Source organism: Macrobrachium nipponense, chromosome 17 (assembly GCF_015104395.2).
Source record: "Macrobrachium nipponense isolate FS-2020 chromosome 17, ASM1510439v2, whole genome shotgun sequence".
NCBI classification, from domain to species: domain Eukaryota; kingdom Metazoa; phylum Arthropoda; class Malacostraca; order Decapoda; family Palaemonidae; genus Macrobrachium; species Macrobrachium nipponense.
The window spans coordinates 18,976,316-18,983,815 of NC_087210.1; positions in this window are offsets into that span (position 1 = coordinate 18,976,316).

Consider the following 7,500-nt stretch of genomic DNA (forward strand, 5'->3'; position numbering starts at 1 on the left):
AATACCATTAAAGATATGCTAATTAAGAATAGTCCCGTAACAAATAACAACATCATTTACAAAATTCCTCGTAAGGATTGCCCATCGTTTTACGTTGGTCAGTCAAGTAAAAATTTATGTGTACGTATTAAGCAGCATATGTATTCAGTTAGAACAGCCCAGACTTCAAATGCACTGTTTATCCATCTGAGTGAAAAATCTCTTTGCATTAATTGGGGTGATACGTCGGTAATTGCTAGATCTAATGATTATGTTTCAGGAAATTTACTGGAATCGGCAATTATACAAATCACTAATAAAAACACCCTAATTCTTAGTCTGGGAATGTACCATTTGGACCCATATATTTGTAAGATGTTTATGAAGGACCTTAAAATAAATGAACTACTAATAAATTAGTCCCGCATGTATATAGTTATTATTTCTCTCTCTCTCTCTCTCTCTCTCTCTCTCTCTCTCTCTCTCTCGTCTCTCTCTCTCTCTCTCTCTCTCAATGTTCTATTCTCTCTCCCTCTTTCTCTTGCTCGATATATATATTTATAGTTTCTTTCGTCTTTCATTAATAATATTTTTTTTGGGAAAATTTGTGTAAATTTCAATATATTAATTGTAATATGCTTCCGTGTTTTTTTCAAAATGTACTATTTTCTGGAAGAATAACATGTTTACTGCGTGTATCCCCCAAGGTGTGGCTACCCTCAGGTGTTTCCTCCTTTCTGTAGAGTGAAATCGCCCTTAATGCTAATCTTGTAGTGTCAGTTTGGATATTGAGCCTTCTTTTGACTATGTTGTCCTCTATAAAATCAGTTTGCCTGAGTAAAGGGTCCGAACAGGACCGAAAGTACTTGGCTATCTTGCTTTTTCATTTTTTCCTTCGTGGCAAAAAACCTTTATTTATACATAGCATCACGTTTTATATACTTCGTGATCAAGTTATTCATATATATATAAATATATATATATATATTATATATATATATATATATATATATATATATATATATATATAGTTATATATACATATCTTTTTACGTATTAAGCCCAGCCTTGAGAGAGGCTATATACGTAAACGGAAATAATTGAGGGATTTCAAGAGGAAATTACTTTAACTTACCGTAAACTGATAGTTATTGATAATTTCTTAGAGGGAAAGGTCACCAGAAAACTCAGCTCGTTACTTTACAGCTATTTATTTACAAAAAGAGGCCCTTGCTGGCCTGGAGAAAAGGTAAATGCAGCGTCCACACGTTGGGACCTATATATCTCTCACAAATGGATAATAGCTGGCTCAAAATGGATTCGTGGAGCTGGTTTCATAAACTTGGGTAATGCACACTTGCGGGCAGAGAGACTGGGCACGTGACTCATGGAATCTGGAAAAGAATCCCAGATTAAACAAGATAAAAGAAAAAATGACTTCTTGCTTTGATTAAGGCTGATTCATTCTCTAACACTGGGGGGAAGGAAACTAATGTTTCACTGAGGTATGCACTGAAAGGCTTGGTCTTTAACAAGTCACAAAGGGAAGGACGTGGCCCGATAAGGACAAAGGGCTTTTGATGTAGAAGGGGTAAAAATGAGACTTGAAAATTAAATTAGCAAGAGTCGTATGGTAGTAAAAGGTGCTGGGTTGAAGTTTACACTTTTAGACGTACCTGGATGCAATATTCAGTGTATCGTTGTGGAAGAATGCAGCCTGATTTTGTTCAGGTCTGGGGTTCGTGCCCGCCAGTACGCCGAGCCGATAGGCTTAAGTGTCGGAGGCTGGCCGGCTGGACATCTGTCCTGGGTCACAGACTGAAGAGGACTGAGAGAGATCCTGGTTGTTTTTGAATCACGGGGCTTCCAAATACCGCCTCGGGCATCGCCTGAAAAGTGATAAACACAACGCCAGCAAATTGGGAAGGAAAATAGGTCTTATTGTAGAAGTCCCTAAAATCCATCTCGAAGCCTAGCTACTCTTGTGACTTGCCTCTCTTACCCTAAGCTTCCGTCAGACCGGAAATACCTCCCTACGACATGCTCTCTCTCCCAACATCAGTTGCTTTAGGAGTAGGCATGGCTGCTTCTTTTATAACTAATATCACTAAAACTCTGCTGGGCGTTCTATAAACGTAGCAGCTCCCCCTGTTAAGAAGGCATTCACTCCCTTTCGGGCGTGAAGGTCTTGGCTTAAATAAGTTGATCGCCTCGACTACCCAGTTCTCCTACTCTAACCTGAAGTTTTTTTTTTTTAGAGCAGCGATACGGCTGACTACAATGGCCTACCCAACTTATAGGCAAAGATGCTAAGTGTACTAACTTAATGTAGTGATGTAATCTAGCCTAAGTAATAACTACGGGTTGTCTGTGACGACAGTCTACTCTACCCCTAGATAAGGTTACTTGAAAATTCTACTTGCTACTAACCTAATGCCCTGGTACTAAATCATTAGCCTAACCTACTCAATACAGTTAAAGGGAGACACAATCATTCCAGAGTGTGGTACGCACAGCAGTAATGTGTCGCCGGAATTGTTAAAATACATGAGGTGAGGTAATGAAGCGTGAGGATGATGAGTGGTTAGTGCATTACCAGGATGGAAATGTAATGAGGTAATTATATTTAAGTGAGGGTTAGTATTACCATTTCTAGGGGTTAGAGGGTTAGTTCTACTGGCAGAGATCAGGCTGGCTACCTTCCCTGGGTAGGTGCCAGGATCACTCTGCAATTGAATGCGACACTGTACCTCGGGCACAGGTGTCAAGGAGAGCATGTGGCTCTTTGGTTAGTGTGTTAATGATTTGCTACGTCCCTTCTTCTTCTTCTTATTCCTCCAGGACCTGGCTATACCAGTCCTAGGAGTAGACGGAGGCACCGACTCTGGGGAAAGGCCAGAAACGCCGTCAGGAGCAGAGGCAGTGGTAGCCTGAGGGATTTCAGGAGAACACCCTACTTCGGTCTCTGCAGCAACCGTCGTAGAGGTGGAACCTACTGCAGGGGAGGCACTCACTCCGGCTGCTGCGACAACCGTCGTAAGGGGAAAACTCCAGGCTGACTCCTGGTCGGGCAGTTCCTGGTTTTCCAGAGGAGGTATGAAGGTGAGGTCTGCCGGAGGTTCATCCTCGGGCGACAGAGGTGAGGGTGAAGAAGCATGATGGACTGGAGATTGGCCCATGGGCTGCGGTAAGCTCCATGGCCTGTTGGGGGATCTCCTGTAGGAAGGGATCCTTGGATTAGGTTACGTCGCCGGCGCTAGCTCAGGGCCAGGCGCAGAGGTCAAGTTCGGTGGTGGCTCTATGTCCAGGCTGGATGGAGCTTGGCACTGCTCAGTGCTGCCAAGTGTCACTGGCAGAGAGTTGAGGTCGACTGGACCTGTGGCGGGTACCGGAGGTGCAATACCTCTCAGCGTGCCCTTGGAAATGGGAGACAGAGGCTCCTGTTTCTTGTTGAAGGCTAAGCCTTGTGGAAAATGGTCAGTGTCCGCTGCTGGTAGTCGGCTAGGGCACCTAGGCCAATTCGTGGAGTGCCCTAGTACGTTGCAGGTTTTGCAACGGAACTGCGAATGATCAATCTCCCTCCTTGGTAACGGGGGAGATTGTTGGTGGATGTACTTCCTGGAGGAAGTAGAATTTCGGTGACTCCTTGCTTTGGAGTGAATTGACATGGGGTTAGGACCCCTAGGCTTTTTGAAATGCGAGGGAGACTTCATGTCTTGCCCTAGGAGGAGGTCATAACCTCCTGGGATGTAGCTTGCAACTGCAAGAGTACATACCTTGGAAAAATGAGGTCTGGTGACCCTCAATTGTACGGTCGGAAGGATCAACTTGATATGGTTGATACCTTCAATGGTTATCAGTTGACGTCTGTCAATATTAGCCCCTTGGGGGATTTGGTCTTCCCGTATCAGGGAGATTTGAGCGCCAGAGTCGTCGTAGGCTCTGACGTGGCTTGGCGGATAGTGACCTTGGAGGGGTGCGACTGTTATAGGGCCCTTAGCTGGGGGTCCTAGTGAGGAAGGATTTGTAACTGCCATTGCAATGGCAGGAATATTAAAATTTGCGCACCCTCCATAGTTGGCAGACATGTGACCCTTGCGGCCACAGTCTCGGCAGAACTTGTTCCAGAACCTCTTCCGTGGCACTGGATGATAAGGCCGAGATGCCCCCACAGGTTGCGAATCTGTGGAGTCACCAAGGCTGGCAGTGTGCTCTGGCACAGGTGAAGAGTCCTCTCTGGCAGTATTTTGAGGTTGGGAGGTCAAGGAAACCTCCATTGAATCACCCTCGGAAACAAGTCCGGGGTCAACTGGTGGGCTTACCTCTTCCAAAGGGGAGGAGGTAGGCGGTAAAGTGGTAAGAGGCTGAGATGGTGCGGAAGAAGCTTTGGGCTCTGACACTGGGTCAGGGCCAGGTTCGCAAATAGACAGGATGTCGGGGACATCGGAGGCACTAGCCTCTGAACCTAAAATTGAGGTGTGGTTATCTGGCATGCTGCAGGTGTCCGGTGCATCTGGTAGTGGGAGCTGCGTCCAGGGGAGATACGGCTTTAGTAGATCTCGGCCCAATATCACCTGATAAACATCATGAAATGGGTCAACTACGCCCAGGCGGCACAACGTGGTTTCCCTGGTCTCCTGGTCCAGAAAGGGCATTTCCACATTCAAAAGGACCGAAGGAACAGAATAGAGGTTACCGTCAATCCATTCAAACTGAATTTCTTCGTCCGTCTGGATTTTGGCACCCCTAGGCAATGCCTTTCTTGAAATGAGGGAGACCTGGGCTTCGGTGTCGGCCATGACTTGTACCCACTGATAGGCCGCAGGAGACGGTTCATCAGGCAGGGCTACATGGTAGCCTTGGAGAAGTTCACCCTGGAAGCTCTCATCCCAAGGTAGAGATCGACTTGGGCACTGGTCGGAATCCACAGCATGCCCACGCACACAACAAGTAGTGCAGAACCTCCGCAACCACCTCTTACCGGGAATCCAGCTCATGGTCTGGGGCTTGGAAGCTTGCTGAGAGATTTCTTCATCTCTGAGAACTAGCTCATGCTTTCTCTCTTCTTCCCTTTCCTTCTTCTCTGCTTCTTTGGCTTTTCTCTTGTTCTCTCTTTCTTCCCTTTCTTGCAGGCGCGTGGCATCCTGCTGCGCCTTTATCCACTGGTCCAGTGCTGGTCCAGTGTAACCGGCCTCCTTGCCAGAGTTATGAGGGCTCGGAGCTTCTCTAGCTCTACGGCAAAGAAGTCGCGGGAAGCAGGGGAAGACATTTCCCTTAGGCTACAGTAGAGGCTCGGATGAAAATGAAAATAATGGCCAGGAAGGGTACTGAATGGAATGGGAGTGCCTATGGGTTCTGCGACGTGGTAGTGAAGAAAAAATCCGAAAAGACTGGGTGCTCTGTGGCACTTCGGGATTGGCACCTTCTGATGAGGCGGAAAATCAAATGGAGTGTGCGGCGTACGTCACACTTACGGGCGTTCCGTAGGACGGACATGCAGGTAGAATGGCTACCTGTACGTCTGTGCAGGTGCACGGCGCTTATGAGGAGGCGTTCCTTTTGGACAGCACTAGTAGTGCTGGTATTGCGGCACTTCGGGAGGCGTTCCCTTGATTGGTCTGAAGGATCACTGATCCTCGTACATGGACATTAATGAATTGGGCGTTCCGTAAGGACGGACACGCAGGTTTGACAGCACTTAGGGCTGGTATTGCGGCACTTTGGGGAGGCGTTCCCTTGTTGAGTGTTCCGAAGGATCACTGACCCTTGTACACGGACACACTAATGAATTGGGCGTTCCGTAAGGACGGACACGCAGGTTTAATGGCTACCTGTACGGCCTGTACAGGTGCAATGGCACTTACGAGGAGGCGTTCCTTGGAGCATACGTTATCGTGCTGGTGTGTCACGGACACTACATGCAGTATACTTAAGTATACTGAAGAGAAATGGTACTGCTCGTGGCAGAGGGTAATAGTGGAGGAGAGAAAGTAAAAGGTGGGAGTACTTCAGCAGCCAGTCGATGGACAGTGTCAAGAATTAGTGGCACTGTAAAATGGTAAGACCTGACGTGCACTGGTGGTGGCCAGTCCTAAACTGGTAACGACTTCCCTGTCTGGAAGTAATGAATTTGCGTGGCACACTGTGCGAATTGTGCTTGCGGTATACGCAAGTCTGTTGGAATACAGAAATGAAAAGACCACTCGGGCAACGACAGGTAATGATATATGAATGAACTCACTTATATTGAATTGAACTACTAATGTTAGTTTAATATGACGCAACTTGCGTTAAATGATTTACTTACGTTAAACGTTACTGAAAGAATGCCTTTTTTGAAAACGTTTTATAAAAAATGATAACGCGCTGCGCGGTGAACGATTGTTTACGTTAATGTTAGCGGCTTGCGCTTATGAAATGATTTGCGTTTTAATATGAAATTTACAAAGACGCGTTTTACGTTAACAATTCTTGTAAGTGACTCTACTTTTAAGATTTACGTTAACTTTACGTAAGGACAAGTGAAAATGACGGTAAGGATTTTAAGATGAAAATGTTAGCAAACAATTGTAAAAAGGAAAGGTTACGTTTATTGCGAAGTGAAATGAAACTTTCGTTCAGCGAGTGAGTGAGTGATGCAACGTGAAACGCGGTGAGCGGGAAGAGCGCGGGCTAGCAGCACGGTGTGCTAGCAGTGATGGCGAATCAGCTGATTCTCTGTAAACGCGGAGGCAATTTACAACACAAAATTCTACTTTCTTATTCAAGGCGAATTACGTTAATTTCTCTGGCAGAACGATAGATACTAGTACCGAGATTAATATTATTTACGTTAAAACTTCAAGACTTACGTTACTTTGCTTAAGTTGTTTAGATAATGCTGAAAGAGATAACAAACATGGCTGCCGCTGTGAGTGAAACGAAGGCTGGCTGGCAGGCATGCGCGTGCGCGAAGCTGAATTAAGCTGAGAGGTAAGCGGTTACCAACACTTGGAATGAAAAGTAAGTTAAAATGAATACCCTAACATATCACAGACAAAAGAATTGTACACTTCTTTTGCCGTAACTATTAGTAAAACACACCTAACTAGCTAGGCTTTCCAACACAGCAATAAACCTTGGCAAAGCACTTCCTAGTTTGATCTGGTTCTTTCTGGCATCTATTCTACACACGTGCTCTGTCTCGTCCGACGAGGACAGCACAAAGTAACAGAGAATTCGCGGGGCAAATTGTTTGCTCGCCACTAAAATAAAGCTCTGGCGCGTTCGCCGTTACAATAATAAGATTTCTACCTACGCTCTTTTAAACACTTCAACAATAAAAATACTTAAATGTACCTTGAGCTAACATTGGTTATAGAATAATCATATTAATGAATGGAATACCTTACCGTGAGCCAGTGTGTCTTTCCCTGCAAGTGTGCATTGTTTTGCGCTTTGAAAAACATTTACATTAGTTTTACAAGGGATAACGCGATTTACAAGCTTCTTTTTTTTTTTTAAGCAAGCCCAGATTCGATG